Source organism: Aphelocoma coerulescens, chromosome 2 (genome assembly GCF_041296385.1).
Source record: "Aphelocoma coerulescens isolate FSJ_1873_10779 chromosome 2, UR_Acoe_1.0, whole genome shotgun sequence".
NCBI classification, from domain to species: Eukaryota; Metazoa; Chordata; class Aves; order Passeriformes; family Corvidae; genus Aphelocoma; species Aphelocoma coerulescens.
Window position 1 is genome coordinate 143,394,787 of NC_091015.1, and position 17,261 is coordinate 143,412,047.

Consider the following 17,261-nt stretch of genomic DNA (forward strand, 5'->3'; position numbering starts at 1 on the left):
CGAGTCCTAAATGTCCATTCAAGGTCTGTCTACACTTTAAATCCCAATTCATTGTTCTTGATGTATACATAGCATTTTTTATACCACTTAAAAAATAAATTCCAGCAATTACTTTAACAAAATAGAAACTTACTATGAATGACTTTAGGAATACTAATAAAAAATAAGAATAGTATCTATATATACAGAGATTGCACTTTCTACATTATTGGTGCAATACACCAATGATTAATAACAGTGGTAAGTCTTAAAGTATAAACCAGTGAACACTGAAAAGACCTACCTATCTGCATGTGTACAAACTTTCTTAGCAGTGATACTTGATAGCATGTCTGCACTCTTCAACAGTAGGTGGCCTAAATATTAACAGTGGGCACATTAAAGAAATCACCAATGAAATAACTGGTTTTGTAACTGAAATATGGTTAGTCAGCTGAGAGAAAAGCAAGTAAAACTTCAGGACAGGAAAGAACCACTACAGAATGTAAAGCTACTGGACCCAGTCTTCAGCATCTGTATATATGCAGAAGTTCCTCATCTTTAATTGCAAATAGGTATCTACCCTAAAAATAATTCATTTTTTGTTCATTTTGTTGGATGTAATGCAGACTGATCATTTGAACTCATAAACCAAGTAGTTTTTAATATGATTCAAAGATGCTGTGAAAACTTACTGATATCACTGACGGAACTGGTCTTCTCCCATAACTCCATACCTGATAGTTTAATAACCAATGGATATTAAAATATTTACAAGTTACAAGAGAGCAAAAATAGCCTTCTATCCACCTCAGGTAAAAGTCAAGGAGAACATGAGATCCTCTGCAAACATCACATTATCCCAAAGAACTGGTAGCACTACATTTAAAGTGGGAAGCCATCTGCATGTAGGTATTTTGGAAATTGTTGCTGCTGGTTATTTTAATTGGCTTTTTTTGTTTTACTGCTGAAGTACAATAACTAAGGTCTGTCTACACAGCAGTGGATGTAGCCTGAAGCCAGAATTGGTAAAATAATGTAGATTAATTATTTAACCATACTGTAGCCAAGAGAAAGAATTTAAAAATCTTTACTACTACTACTACCACCTTAAAAAAAACTCAAACAAAGAAACGGAAAACAAAATACATTCATATTATTTAGGTAAATCTTACTGTAGTCTTCCATTCCTCTGAAAAGTCTCTCTCAAAGAATGAGACTATTATTTCAAAGGAAAGAGTACCCTGCCCATGGTGCTTCTTGAATAATCTCTCTCTGCTTTATTTGGGGGTTTATTTATTTTTCTGTTAATAAAAGGAATGTCATACTTCTTTACTTAATTTAGCCTTGAAAACAGCACAGGTGATTTAAATTTAATGATATTTAGGAAAATTAATCAAAAACATAGGATCTGTAACTCCAGTCAGAACAGATATTAAAATAATCTCAACTTTCTACACAAGGACAACAAACACTGTACCACATCCCAAGATTCAAACCATATAGGAACTACAACCTTTACTCAGGCATATATCAAGCTGTTTCATAGCTTCATGCAAGCACTAGGAACAAAACATACATTGTTATTTCCCATTAGTACCCTCTGCACTCCAGGGAACGAAGCTGCTCTATTGTTTGTTAGCTATACAGAACCTACAAACCCCATAAACTGCATTTATTTAACAAAACTAATAAACAGGTTCATAGGAATTTTCAGCACATTCTCATGGATGTTTCAAAATCCTAAGGCAACATATTCTGAAAAACTAATTTCATCAACAACCCGGATTAGTTGTACTAAATTTCAGGAACATAACTGAGACACACAAATAACACAGGAGGCCATCTCTACTCCCTTAGCAATGAGTGAAGAAAGAAATGTAATGGAAAGGAATCCAAATCACCTCTGGCAATCTTGCTTTCTTGTTTTGTTCCCAAACCTCTTCAGAGTGCCTAAAATTTGGTGGGATTGTTTACACCCAAATATTTGCATTTTCTCCTCTAGTGAAGAGTCTACATACTTTTCCTAAACATAAAATGTTTTTAAACATCTGAAGAGTTGAAAACATTATCCTTAAATGTACTCATAGATAGGAGAACAGTGAAAATTTCAAGGGTGGCAAAACCTGAATAAGATTTTTTAAAAGAATTTAATATTTATGTAAAATTGCTTTCTTATGCAAAAAATAGGCTATTAAAAATGTTAAAAGGTTCCTTCCATTCCCAGGAGAGTACAGTTTGTCTCTGCTTCTACAGGATGAATATGTACTAGGCCAAAACACACTTATAAAAGCACTACTTACACAGAAGAGATCTATTTAGCAATTGGTGTTATTCATGTAAAAAAAAAGTATGAAATTTTGCAGAATATTCCTAACTGTAGTGATTCTGTGCACCTTACATTGAATTTTCATTATTAGGACGTTATATCTTCAGAACAAGATTCCCTACTTACTTCAGTGACAAGTAGAGCTATAGCATGTGTGAAACACATATTCAATTTAATATGAAGACAAATCTTCATCTGAACAAATTTAAAATTCCAAACATTCAAAGAGGAACTTGTTCCCCCCATTTTTATGAAACTAAGATGGCACTGATGTGTCAAGAAAATATCCTTAAAGAAGTTCATGAAAGAAAAAACACACACATGGTTCATTTCTGCCTTGCCAGACAGTTCAAAATGTAGTACTTCACAGAGGGAAGAGTAATCTCTGCTAAAAGGGAAAATTACACAATAAATGACACCATATGCAGTATTTCAGAATAACATTCTTCAAAATAATAGAATCTGTCTAAACATTTTTGGGGGAGTGGGAAGGACATGGGACTACGGTAGAAATCAGAGCTAAAAAGGGTAGAAAGAGAACTGACATCCAGACCACCCCAATGCCCAGAGGCACATCTGCCAAGGATGGATACAGCTTTCACGGGAGCACCTGCAGATGCTGTACAGACACCTCTGTGGCATGAGGTATAAGGAGGACATCTCCACCATCACCACACAAAACACAGTGAAGTACATGCTCTGTACATGCTCTCTGCCTCAAAAGTTCATCAAGTCAAGAGCAACAACAAGAAACAATTATTTGCTCTGTCTCAGTAATTGAATCATCAGCAGTGGACACTTTTGCAGTTCAGTTAAATCCCAGCAATTTTACTCTCTCTTTGATCCCCACCACATACCCCTTCAGCACCCATTTCCTTTCATAAAGTAGGGACTAATTTAAATAACAGGTATAAAGCTAGAGGTCATAGACCTTAAATTTCAAAATCAGCTTAGTCTGCCTAAGCACTTCACATTCTTAAATTTAATAGAGTCCCATGTGGTTTTACTGAAGTCTTACTCCAAAACCTCAGAGATTTTGTTTTGCCCTCCTAGGGCGCTGTATTACAGCAAGGGAAGAGTGGCTTCTTTCCCTTCTTTAAATGAAAATTAAGCCCCCTATTATCCCCTCTTTAGTTTTGGGAACCGACAAAAATTCTATTTTTCCTAAATGTTACTTCTTCCCTGGTACTGCCACAAGCTATAGCTTGCTATAAGCCTGAATGCTTTAATTATATACACTTGTTAATTTCTCATTTGTATATTTTTAAGCTTAGGCTTATTTTTGATGGAAACGAAATTCTGATTTCTTCCTCAAGTGAGAAGTAGTATTTAGGGATTATCCTTTCCTTTAGTACATCCATCTTAAACTACAGTTTTCAACCATCCAGAGGACAGTGTTTTACAAAGTTTTCAATACTGCAAAATAGGACAATGACCTTCATGAAAATAAATCTTGTAACTTCTAAAGTTATTCACACACACACACAAATTAGAACAAGTAATAATTTCATATTGATCATGCTATCATGCTTTTGTATATATATTGTATCATGCATTTGTTTCTATAGTGCCTTTCTTTTCACTTGCCTTATCGTAAGACTACTAAAAATCCAAGCTTTCTGAGTGAATTATTTAAAAACTGAAACAGTTTTTTTGAACTAATATATCAAAACAAAACTGCTGGATTTTTTCCTTTCTTTTCACACTCCCATGCTGTTTTTAACCACCTACCCTTTTTAAAGTATATGAGGCTAAGTCTCAGCTTAATTTTTCTCCATTAATTCTAATATTGATATCTATTTTCCTTGAATATGTCTATCATTCAAGCAGAAATCCAACTCTCGGCAAATAAAATTAACTTAACTGAAAACCAGAAGAGAAAACAGCCACAAATAAGCCATGCAGGCACAAAGCTGGGAGGCAGACAGTGCCCTTCTGTAACCTATTTCACTGTAGTATAACACAATGTCCCATCACATGACTTCAAGTCACAGTAATTGCTGGCACTGGTTACCATGTTTATAGCCTAATGATTGCTTCCCTTCTTTCTCTGAGCAAGCTTGCAAGAGTTGAAAGCACGCTACAAATGACAGCAGCAAATAATACTTCAGTCCACATAAACCTAATCGTAACACTTCAGCAAAACTGAATTATTAGCTCCATTACTAAACCTGGTGTTCAAAAGGACTTAAAGGGTAATCTTTCCATCCAGCATTCAGAACAAATGTGCATTTTCTTCCTTTCTCTCAAGCTACTGCAGCTCAGTAAGTATTAAATAGAGTGATTTATAAATGAAGAAAAAATAGTTTTATGCCATTTTTTTTGTTTCACATGCTGTATTAGGCATTCAGGAAAGCAACTCAGCTTTAAAAAAAAAATCACCTATTCTTGTCACCAGGCAAAAGAAACATGAAGTATAAAGAGTTTTAATTTGATGAGTTTGGTATTTATCTTTTCCTCCATTATTCAACTGATTAAAGATAGTGTCATCACAGAATCCGTCAGGTTGGAAGAGACCATCGTGGGTTATCTGGTCCAACATCCCTGGTCGAGCCGGGTCTTCCTAGAACACATGGCACAGGACAGCATCCAGATGCAGATTTTACCCATAAAGACCAGAACATAAAGCTGGCATGCATTTCAGTCTTAACACAATATATCTTCTTTTGTACTTTTTTTTCTTTAAAACCGATCAAAAACCAATAGATAACCAGTAGCTAACCTGGTGATAACAGATAAAATGTACAGTTCAGCCTTACAACACTTAATAATGAGCTTAATAGTCAGGTTTAGTGAACACAGACCCATAGATGTTAGCAGCAGCATTTTCAAAGCCAAGTCTGACTCTACTGGTTTTGAAGGATTAGGCCATAACTGGGTGAAAAGTTCAATACAGTGTAAATAACATCAGCTCAGTAGTTTCCAAAGTAGTTCAAAACAATAGGGCAAGCACACTCTCTGCAGATTTTATCTAAATTGCTCAAGACTTTTCTCCTAAAAACTACCTAGAGATCCCATTAAAGGCAATGATTTATAGGATAAAGAATAAAGTAATAGCTTACACGATACCATCTCTTTGGGAATTTTATGTTGTATTTGGGCAAAAAGGGGAATGTAAGATCATTGATATCTATCTACAATCTGAACCTTGAACAAAGATTGAATTAAAGGAATGGATCAAAATCAGGCTAAAACCTTTATATGCATCCAATGGAAAAACAAGCTTTGATAACCATCAGAAAATCTGGTAAACTGTTTCCTTGCCTCATTTTGAGGCAGAAAAAATTGTGATGCACAGCTGGGAAGAAACACAGCAAAATGAAAAATCATCAACCAGCAAGAAAGTATCAGTTGAAATAGCAGAACATCATGTGAACATCTGAAGATTTTGGATGCAACCATTTGTGCAAATGTCTAATTGGGCTCTTTTCATGGCTCTTCCCACTAATGGGAATGGGGTGGGAGGAGACTGCATCCCCATCTCTTCCCTCTGCTCCTAAACAGCATGAAGGCATGTGTCATAAGGAAGAAATTTTGCTTCCAGATTCATTGTCCAGAAGAACGCCAAAAGGATGACACTGAGAAAAACACATTAAAGAAAAGTATTCCTTTGGATGTTGCAAGTCATTCAGTATGAGTAAAATTCTAGTTATTATAAAAATACTGGTGAAATACAAAATTGAACACATTTTGATGAGTGGCTGCTTTAGGAGATGGCACATTTTTTTAAGATCCTAGATTCTGATGTGTTAAAGGTTGGCCTTTTCTGGCCTAAAAGATACCTCTGATGAGAGATTCCTATACCACAAACCAGTTACAAATAGAATAATTATAAGTCTGCTAAAAGACGTAATTTGAAAAGCAGTTTGTGAGCATTTCATCAGGAACCTAGCCTGAGATGAAGCAGCAGGTGACAATCCACTCCAGTTGCTCAAATTTCCTGGGTGCATCTCTCTAAGCATTACAGATTTGCACATGCCTTTGGCTACAGTCAAGCAGAATGTGTGCTTCTAACATGAAGTTTTATTAGGAGAAGGTGGATGCACTGCCTGAAATCTAGCCTTGTAGATGACAGACAACAACAAAAAACCTTCTAGAGCAAATAGTAAAATGAGTTCAGATTGGTTTTCTTAAGAATACACCAACATCACAAGAAACTGCAGGTTTGTTCTCTTCCTGCTCCAATTGCCCAGTCTGGCCACTACTGTATCAACAGCTGTACAGCTCTGAAACTAGGTTTAAAAGTTTAAGGAGAGCTGGGTCAACTCTGAAAATGAAGCTGTTGATTCCTCTTTTACCTTTCAAAAGACTATCCCATGCACTCAGCTTTACAGGTGTCCCAGTTGTTTCCACACTGATCTATGTATTTATTTCAATAAGGTGAGTAAATAAAAATGTCTAACAGTGTAATACAGGGGAAACATCTTTCTAGCTCTTCACTCTTTCCAGCAACGAGTGTTTAAGTGTGAAGGCTCAAAACCCAAAAACAGACAAGTTTGGTCAGAGAGTCATTGCCCTGAGCTTTTTCCTACACACATTATTCCCTCCCCTTCAAGGTCCCCTCAAGGTACCGTACATATTCTATAGTGTCCTTCTATGGTCAGGATACAGAACTGAACCAAGCCTATACAATATACATAACTTGTGTGCAATAAATGACAGAATACAAGTGCTTTGAATTCCTTACTCTGCATATATGGCTATGTTTTAGTACAGCATTCACATTTACATCATAATTTCCATGGCTCTATATAAACATGCATGAAGATAAACAGGCACTCTTCCCATGCAAAACTGGAAGAATTCACCCAGAAGCTTTGCTTTGTCAATTATTTCAGATGTATTTTAATAAAGCCATAAAAGATATTAGCAAGTGTGCTGGGAACTTTAGTTTTAAATTATTATGACCTGTTACTCTAACAGAAGTTATTCATAGTCTTTAACCACACTGGTGTACTTAAAATGAAAATAGTTTCAAGTTTTTTTCTATAGGTTTTGTCTCTGTAATAATTTTTCCAGAGTACCCCTCCTGTTTAGCCTGTTGGTCTCTAGCTTTGTACAAACAAAGATACCAAAATAACCCAAGCTTTCAAATTATTCTGTTTTCCAGAATAAAAAGTAAGCAGCAATCTAAGAACGCTTTATTAACCTTTTCACTCCAAATTACAGAAAGATTCATTCACAAATTAAATAGCATGTCAAAAAATTCCAAGGAAAGCAACATCCACCCTTGCTTTTACCATTATATGATCTCAGAAACAAACAAAACAAAACAAAACAACAAAAAAACCAAGAAAAACAAAAAAAAAAAAAAAAAACCAGGAAACTATTAGTTGTTGCAATTCTTAGCAGTTCCATTAAAATAATATTCAGATTTGTTGGAAAAACAAATACTAGAAAGCTTTCCATGCATATATATACAACAAAATAGAAACAATGTTTTTCATGTCCTCTGCAAATGGAAGAAATGACAAATTCAGAGAGATTCAGCCTCCCCTTGCCTAGGACACTAAACAGTACAGGCAGGCCTCTGCAGCAACCAGGTGGAAGGGAGAGCTAACAGAGCTCGCTAAGACAGACGTGTGCTCAGAAACACCACAGCAAGCTTGAACCCAATCTCAAACCCACCCATCAAGGGCAGTTCTACTAACAGAACTTAAGTCTTTGTCTTTCAAGACCTTCATCATGCTTTCAAATTTTTCAGAACATGTTTTCCATAGAAATAAAACTGGATGCAACACTCCAGCACTGGTCTTAACATGCTCCTACCGCTCCTCTCCTAGGCAGTACCAGCCCTTCTTGACACTGCCCTGCACTTGAATCCCCTTTGTCTACAGGACCTTCCCCACAAACCTCTAAGTCTTCCCTCAGCCACAGCTTTACAAGACAAAAAACTTCCATTCTGCACACACAATCCAGCATTCCTTGTTCCTCAACACACGCACACAAACTGCATTCTAACATGCTCATGTTACCATGATCTCAGCCATGCTTTAAACTTCATCCTTTCTTCATCAATCCAGCAATCACTGACCTATTCACCATTTGCCATTACTGCCTGTATGTTTACACAGACAACTGACCAAAATGGCAAGCATATCACACCTGATGCAAATGCTGTGGGAAGTCCCCACAAGCTCTCAACCATTGGCAGTGGCCTCTAGTCATTACTTCTGAGTGCTGGCAGCTCACCAGCTCTTTATCCATTTTATTGTTACTGTACAGTCCTAATTTTAAAATTAATTTTAGTTGAATAACAGTAAATCAAGGACCTAACCAAATTTAAATGTTAGCTAGATAAGTGTGCATTCAGTCTGACAGCCAAGACACAAAAACAAAACAAGTAATACACTGCTTCAGGTTAACTGTTTCCTTTTGGCAAGAGCATAAATAATACAAAACTGGTCTAGCTAGCAGTAAAGTAAGTGATGCAATCTTAACTGGAGGCAGTGTAACCAGCTCCACACACAATGACAGCAACACACAGCCTACCGAACAATTTCTAGGTATTTTTATGTAATACACATTACATGAGAAGATCTTTTAGGCTTGATCACTTTTAAAAGCAGACAAAACCGTGGGGTCAGCGTTTATCTAGAGACGGTGATATGGTAAAGCCAAGTACAGAAATGTCCTCCACATGGACTTGGTAGAGTGACAAACTGAAAATACAGGTAATTTGAAAAAGAAATTTTTAAACATGTTCAACTTAAAACTACAGAGGAGTCTCATCAACAAGCTGGGAGTGTCTGAGAGGCTTTAAGATGTTGGTAACCCAGGTGCTTATCTCCTGCCAGACTTAAGGAGGCTGTAAGAAAGGACAACAAAAGGGGCTATGTTCTCTGCCCAGGACCCAATTCCCAGCCCCTGCATCAGCACAAGGCACCCTAAAACAAATGTGAGTTAGGCAAGGGAAGTGAACTGAGGTGCAGGTATTGCCAGCTCTTCCATACAGACTGCAATCTGAGGGGTGGGGAGAACCGACCAGCTGGCAGCATCTTAAACTACAGCATTTAAGGCTTCCAGAGTACATCTGTCAGAGCCATTTGTGAATAAATTTCAGCATAAGAGTTTGTAGAATTGAGAACTTCATATGTAAAGATTACAATGAAAACACAATAGATAAAAGCACAAAAAGCTACAAAGGCTGATTGATAATGAAAATGTGAGAGGGAATTATCATGGGTAAACTTAACCTTTTCTTCATTTACACCACACAGCACAGCCGGAGAGAAAACAATCAAGACTTCGAAATCTACTACATTTTCAACCCAATCTGTTTCCCCAATATAAAAAACAGTTCATGACATAAAAGGTTATTATTTTTTTCCACTATTTATTTTATTTCAATAGAAATATATGAGGATTAATTCAGCTTTCCGGCTAGAAGCAACTAACTACAGACGATGCAACCCCACTTTTATTTTGTTGTCTTATCTAAGACTAGAAATAACAGCACTAATAAGTGGCAACAAACTTGTGTAGAAAATGGTGGGCTTCAGCTTGCCCTCTGGATTTTAACTCTCCACTACCATGCCAAACACTAACCTACGCCAACATTTGCTCTTTTACCCTCTCACATTTCTCCTTTCAACTGTAAGTGACTTCTCCACCATAAGTTTCTGCTGTCAGAACAGTCTTTCCCCATTTATCCAGCTCCACATCTAGTCCTGGATTTCTACTGTACCCTTTCTTTCCTATCGCCCATGCTTCTTTACAAACACTGCTGGATTTACATTGGCTAATTCATCAGCCTTTCTTCCCAATTCTGCCTCGTTTTTGATTGTAAAACATAGTGAGTGAAGGATGATGACAAGAACAATCACAACACATGAATGAACAATATTTTGATGATGTATGAATTATCATACGTAAAACTGCAAAAAATCTCAAGATCCAATAAACAGTATTGTGCAAAGCTCCACTGTCACTGCAGTGTGTTTAGAGACGGAATCAAACTTAATGCTGATTTTTAGCCCTGTGGCTAAAAAAACACAAAACAAATGAGAAACAAAGGAATTAGCACTGTCCATGTCAGAAATGCCTCAAGTAAATACTTGAGTAAATACATAAATTCAACCCACTGAATTACAGGCGTATCTATGCGCAGCTAGTGATACAAAATCACCTGGGATTCCATGACATTTTCCCATGACCTTCAAACATAATTCTAAAGAATAAAAATGTATCAGGAATCACACACTGTTGCAGATAATTCTGCAATATTAAAGATGCATTAATGCAAGTCCTACATGGAAACACACACAAAAGAACTTTTTATTCTTCCATAGCCATACCAAACATGACCAGATCTATGTTTGTAATTACATCAAACAAGAGCTCCTTCTTCTACAGCAAACACCACAGTTTTTCTGGATCCTTCCTTCTTATTTTCTTTTCAAAAGAAAAAAAAATTGTTAGCTGTTCACTTTGTGTGCCAAAAAATACTTCAAGAATAAACCTGATTATTAAAGAGCTATAAGATACCTTGTGTTTCCTCATCTCCTCTACCAACTATGCTACAAGGTTTACACTGTACATAATACTGCAATGATATATTGGATCATCAGGTTTGTTAACTAAAAGCAGTTTCACTGGCCCTATGATTGATAAACTACAGGAGTATTAAAACATTAAAAATGTTAATCTTTGTAATAATCTCCTGAAAAATTTTTGTATTAATTTAAACCATGGATCATTTTAATATTTAATCATTGCAGACTTCACTTGGAATGAGGATAGCCATTCACTGAAAAGTACTTCATTTTTTATTCTGAAAAATGATCAGCTAGTATTTATTCTGTAAATCTCTTCACACTTTTTCCTCAAGCAAATAAACCCGCAAGCAAATGAAAAAATCCACAAGAGCAGAAAAATTTAAGGCAGAGTTTGTGTCAGAAAACATTGACTTTCGCACTCCTGCTTCCCAGGAGTAACTGCATTACAAGAGTAGTATTGTATGAGAGTCAGAGGATTGAGGGAGGCTTCTACTGCAAATGGAAATCACTGGCTTCTTTGTCTACACCTTACAACCATCTATGTTGCATTCTCTTTACATACTCGTAACATGTAAACATCATAATTCATTTATTCTTCACAAGTCCTTAAGAGAGTGACTCGGCTCCCTACAATATTAAACTGGTTTAGGTTTTTTAACAGGCAACCCGATTTTCTAACATTAGCCCATTCCTATCCTCTCCTGTAATTCACAGCTTGCCTTGGTTAATGCAAAATTTAGATTAATATGGAAATATCCCAAAGAAAAAATCCTAACAACTTCCTAGTTATGATAAAAATCTCACAGAAACTCTATAATTCTAATTGTGATTAACAGTAACTAATCCTGATGGTATCAATTCATTTCAACAGGTACTTAAAATTATCTAACCAAAACTAATTCATGGTCTAGAGAAATGAATTTCACAGACAAATGCAAGTATAATATCTTCACTGCGCTGCAAAAAAATAACCCAAAGAGAACAACCCTTGTCATGTTTTCTACATGGCATCTACTAAAACTGGATGTTTCCTGGAGCTACTGCTGTAAGGTACACTGAGCTTCAGTTGGCCTTTAGACTGGGCTGCAGGAGTTTGGCTGAAATATTTGAATTAAGTAAGTCCTAAAAATACCTTGGGCAGTACCACAGGTTAATATATTAGCTTACATGACTAGACTTCATTCTGTATTTTTGACCAATAGTGAGGTAGAGGATTTTCAAATTGACACACAAACCGGCTTCACTATCCGAAGAAGCTGCAGAGGCTACATGAGCTACATAATCACAGAACTGGCAGAAGTGAGTGTGGCATCTTTCAATGCATATAAACGCACTCTGCGTAGCTCAAATTCATGGAAAAAAAACACAATCAACCAAAGAGCAGCAATAAAGGTCCTGCCTTTAGTCCTGATTTCATGAGGACAGTATGTATCTCCTTGCATATTACCTTTCACTAAAGTACGTTCTTAAGGAAAGACGTATGGAAAAATCCTGGTCATTCAATGTGATGCAGTAATAAACTCTGGAACTCAGTTGCTTGTATCTGAAATGGAAGGCACAGTCCTGTTCGTGTGACTTTAAAAAAGACACACATGTGTCTTTGTATGAAATCCAATACAAGACTTAAAGCTAATTACATAAGGAATTTACCACTGTTAATCTCTGCTTTAAAAATCTGATGAAGAAAACTTTCAAAACCTAGATGTCTGAAGAGCTCCCACATTTGCACTGAAAAAGCACTTTCTACATTGTTTTCGCAGATACAAAATACCACTTTAAGCACAATAAGAAGTCAGTTATAGAACACTGTGGTAGTCTCTTCTTGGTTACATGAATCAAATTCACAGAATTCCCAGGATTGTTGATGGACCTCTTGAGGTCATCTACTTGTGCTCACCTACTCTTGCTCAACCATGTTTAGCTAGAAGACTATACATAAATTATATCTGAAGTAGACTTGCACCTTTCCAACTTCCATGAAGACAGAAATGCTAGTGAATAAATTATATTATTTCATGATGAAAGATAATCACGTCAACAAAAATATTGGCCAAACTTTTTTTTAAGTGAGCAGACATGCTATTCTCTGAAAAATGAAGTTTGCCCCAGTCCATTTTGTACCAAAAAGTGATTCACCCAAAGATGACAAGCCAAACAGCAGTACTTAAGAAACGGTTCCATTTTCCTCATATTTGTAGTATTTTGTGTATCTCTTAAATATCACTTTATACAGTTTTCCACCACAGATGTCACCTATCAGTAGCAAAGGCTGGATTAGAACTCAATGTATCTTTAATAGCAGGTACCCTTCCATTCTGACTAGCTCTTCAGGAATGAGCCTGGGCCCCTACAGGAAAGAACTCAAAACCTAAGACATGTAATTGAATTACTGGGTGTGAAGGTGTGTACTGCATATACAGCCCCATTACACCATAAGCTCTTTCAGAGAGGGTTTCTGGTGCTACTGTGAACTGTCCTTGTAACTGTGAGGGCTGATGAAGGTGGAGCAGCTTCCGAGCCACCCAAACAGAGTGGCAGAGAATCCCCTGCCAACACCTCACATTTAGAAGTTTTGCAGCTCACATATTCTCACACATTTCTGTCCAGGATTTTCTGAGCACAGGCGTGACCGGAGCACTCTGCAGAGAACACAAAGGAGTCCAATGTACCCGGAACACATCACGCCTGAAAGGCAAACATAGCCAGCTCAACAACTCCGGGCTGGATCAGATTTACTACACACCCACAGCCGGTCGAACACATCCAGGAGCACTACAAGGCCCGGCCTCACTGCGCGTGGGGGGTCAGAACACACAGCGCAGCAGATTGTCCAGCTCCACACACCCGAACATCCCACACAAGACAGGGCTTCACACACACACCCAACCACACCACACGGGCCGGCAGCATATGAGCAGTCGTGCTCACGAAGGAGAACCGTGAGCTATCCTCGCATGGAGGCACCGCACGCTTCGGCCACTTCGGCCCCGCTGGTGTGCCCGAGCCAGGCCTCGAACACGGCTTCACCGACGACACCTTGGTGAGGAGTACGTTTCCCTCCAATTTGGCTGCCTGGTGAGGGTCGTACTCCTCCGGGCACGGAAAAGCAGCCCTGGCAGCCGAGGGATCTCGGTGCGGTGAAACAGAACACAAGCCCCGGCCCCAGGACAACGCACCGCACCGCCTTTCCCGCCCACGCCCAAAATGGCGGCAGCAGCGCCGACCCCCGCCCGCCCCCAGCCTCTCAGCCCGCGGTCCGGGGGCGGGGCCGCCTGGATCGACAGCGCGCTCCGGCCAATCGCGGGGACGCGCGCTTCCCGCCGGCCAATGGCAGGGCGGGCCCGCGGCGGTCAGCGGGGCGGCCGCGCGCGCCGCCGGCGCGAGCCCTCCCTGCCCGCGGGCCAATGGCGGCGCCCCCGCCGCGCGGGAGGGGCGGGGGCCGGGGCAGCGCCCGCTCGGGCCCCGCGGCCGCGGCCTCTCGCCCACCCCGGGACGCGGCGCGGTACCTCGGGCCGAGCGGCAGAGCTCCGCCTCCTCCCTCCTCTCTCGGCGGGGCGACTTCCTGTGCTAGCGGGGCTCCCGCCACCTCCTGCCCGAGCGTCCCCGCCTCCCGGTCCCGCCCGCTCTGCCCCAGCCCCGCGGTACTTGCGGTGGCGGGGTGGCTCCTGCCCGTCTGTGGCCCTCGGGTGTGTAGCAGGGTTTCCCAGGGATGATGCTTTGGGGGAGGCTGAAGGCCACGGAGTGTTTCAACATAGCTCGCTCACCCTCCGCTCACTTTTTACCACTGTATTTCTTGCCTGTTTCAGAAATGTCGCTCCAGATTCATAGAGCAAAAAGCACATCGTAGAATCACAGGATGGTTGGGGTTGGAAGGGACTGTAAAGATCATCTAGTTGCAGCACCCCATCATCCTCACTCATCACAAGGCCACTTCAATGGGAAATTTAAAAGTCATGAAAACAAAACACATGGCAAATTACCAACAGGTAATTTTTTGGCTACCTTGAGGTGGTGCTGGGTCTTCTACAACAGATAATTCCTTCACTTCTGTGCAAGAAGCAAGCCACTGACTCTCGGAACAGCTTACTGATTAGTATTGCAAGTGCATGCTTTGGTTCCTGCAAAATGGCACTTGATAACCAAGTGTAACACTCCCTTATAAAGAAAGATACACAGAAAAAGAAATATTTGCATTTGTTTACCTCTGCAACTTTGGAAGTGAAAACCATACCCAGCTGAACTTTCTCATCTTTCTAGATGACATGCATATAAAATGGAGAATAAGCCTGCAAAGAAGTTGATTAATCAGAGTTTGTGTCTTGCATGCATACCAAACCAGGGTTTTCTCCAGTCATTTCTATAGCAAGCTTAATAGATGCTTCAAATGATACAGAAGGATAACCTATCCTGATTTTGTGTGATGAGACAAAATGCTTTTTTTTGTACTCTTTCATTTTGCCAAGAAATCTCACAGTAAGGATATTTAGCTGCTTTGAACATGGCAGGTCACTAGACACGACCTCACATTTTCTTCCCAAGAAATCTTGTGCCCCTCTGGAACTGGAGTTACTACAACCACTGTGGGCGCCTCCTCTGATTTTTCTAACTTCTCTGTTCAGAATTTTCAACAATAATTTTATTTCATTTGTAAGCCTAATGGTAGGGCAGGAATCATATGCATGTAGAATATTTTAATACTTCATTTTGGTCCTTTGATTGCTTTAATATGATTAAGTTAAACCCAAGTCATGATTATGCTCGTGTATATTTAAATATAGTATTATGTAAAAAACAGCAATCACATTCAAATAGACATTACATGTGATTTTTGACTGTGGAATCACAACCAAAAAAATCCTATGAAGAAATATCAGAATCAGTGTTCTTGGCTACATTATTTTGTATTATCTGAACCACTGTTAAGGAGTTTGTCCATGTGAGTCCTAGTAGCAAAATACTTCTGGTTCTAGTTCAGTTTCACCTAATTTGACCTAATCACAATATTCATTTCACTACTGAGTTGTTCTTTTAAGTGATAAACCAGTGTATGCACAGCAGCCTCAATACTTAATCTGTAAAGAAGCCATAAGGAATTATGACTTTGTGAAAAAGAGCTTTATGAGCACTGAGATGTTTTCACCATTTTAGTTTCACTGTTTCATGTTTTCATTCTTAATCCTCATTTTATGGGAAAAGTTTGTTTCCCTCTGCATTTTTTTTTCTGCAAGAAGGGATTCACGCTGGTCAAAATGGAATGGTCAGAAAGGCAGTTGACATTTAGATGATGAAGTGCTACTGACAAGCTTGCTGTGTGTTGTGGGATAAGAAGCAGCCTGGCTGGAGTATATGTGTTCTAGGATATATTTTATGTGTTTCTTACAGGTATAAATAGAGGAGAGGTACCATTACTATTGTGTGACTGTAACTGAAATGTATGTCAGTCAGAGAGGGATTTTTGTTGATCTTGCCACATCCATTAGTTTTCTGTCATATCCCTGGATGAGTTTAGTGTAAAACTCTAAATGTATTTTTAAATTACATAGCTTTATCTCACAATTTTTTAAAGTAAATGTATCAGCCATTGTTTTCATTGACTGTATTTTCCTGGTTTTTCTCCTGTTTTCATTCTTTCACAAGCTCTTCAGCTTCTTCTGACAATTTGACAAGAATCTGTCCCTTTTTGTTCTCATCATGTGCAATGATTTTTAAGTTTATGTTTTGTGAAACTTTAACAGAAGTGTAGTTAAGCCCATTGAAAATAGGTTTCCTTTTGTATTTATCTTTTGCAAAGCTCCAAGAAGCAGTTCCTGAGCTTTTAGAGTTTAGTTAGTTTAGGTAAAAGGTTGGGAAATATTGCTCAATGTCTTTGTTCCAGCTTGACAACACAGATTAAATTAACATACAGAAAACTATCTCCCCAAAGTGCAGCAACTTGTCTACTGTCTAACCTGATGTCTCCTCATGTACTCTAACCACCAAGTTAAGCTCAAAGATATGAAACAATGTTCTTGATTATTTTTATTCTATTAATTTTGCTATCACCAAGTAAGTGTTCTGTCCCATCTCTTACCCTGAACTGTAGCCTGAGTGTTGCAAATAAAGCAGCTATTTGATTGGGTCTACTATTCAGACTAACATTGAAACTTTCAGGTAATACTTTACTTCAGAACTTCTAAAAGGTACAATATCCCCCATCTAACCACAAAGCTAAAACACTCTTCGTGCTCCTGTCACTTCCAAACAATGTTATTTCTGGTGGCTTTGACAGATACAGTCTTGCTCTTCTCATATCCAACCAGAACTGCTACTGAAAGAAATAATTGCCTTAGCTCATCCCTTTATCCATGTAATTCCTCACTTTGCGTCTCTCCAATGTCTCCCATCTCTATGCTGGCTCTGTACACACTTTGTCTTTATTTTCAAATCCGTTATTCCTGTCCTGTCTTGTTGTCACT

General features: G+C 38.7%; 1 protein-coding gene across 2 annotated transcripts in view; it reads right to left on the minus strand.

Annotated features, from left to right (window-relative positions):
- TRIQK (triple QxxK/R motif containing) overlaps positions 1-14,478 on the minus strand; it is a 61,458-nt gene extending 46,980 nt beyond the window's left edge. The window contains exon 1 of one of the 2 annotated variants that reach the window (XM_069005125.1): positions 14,313-14,478. The gene's annotated coding sequence lies outside the window, so the exon portion shown is untranslated. Of the gene's footprint in view, positions 1-12,253; positions 12,276-14,312 lie in introns of those variants that run through there. The other variant, XM_069005124.1, reaches the window with a different exon arrangement.
- Between the last annotated feature and the right edge of the window lie 2,783 nt (positions 14,479-17,261).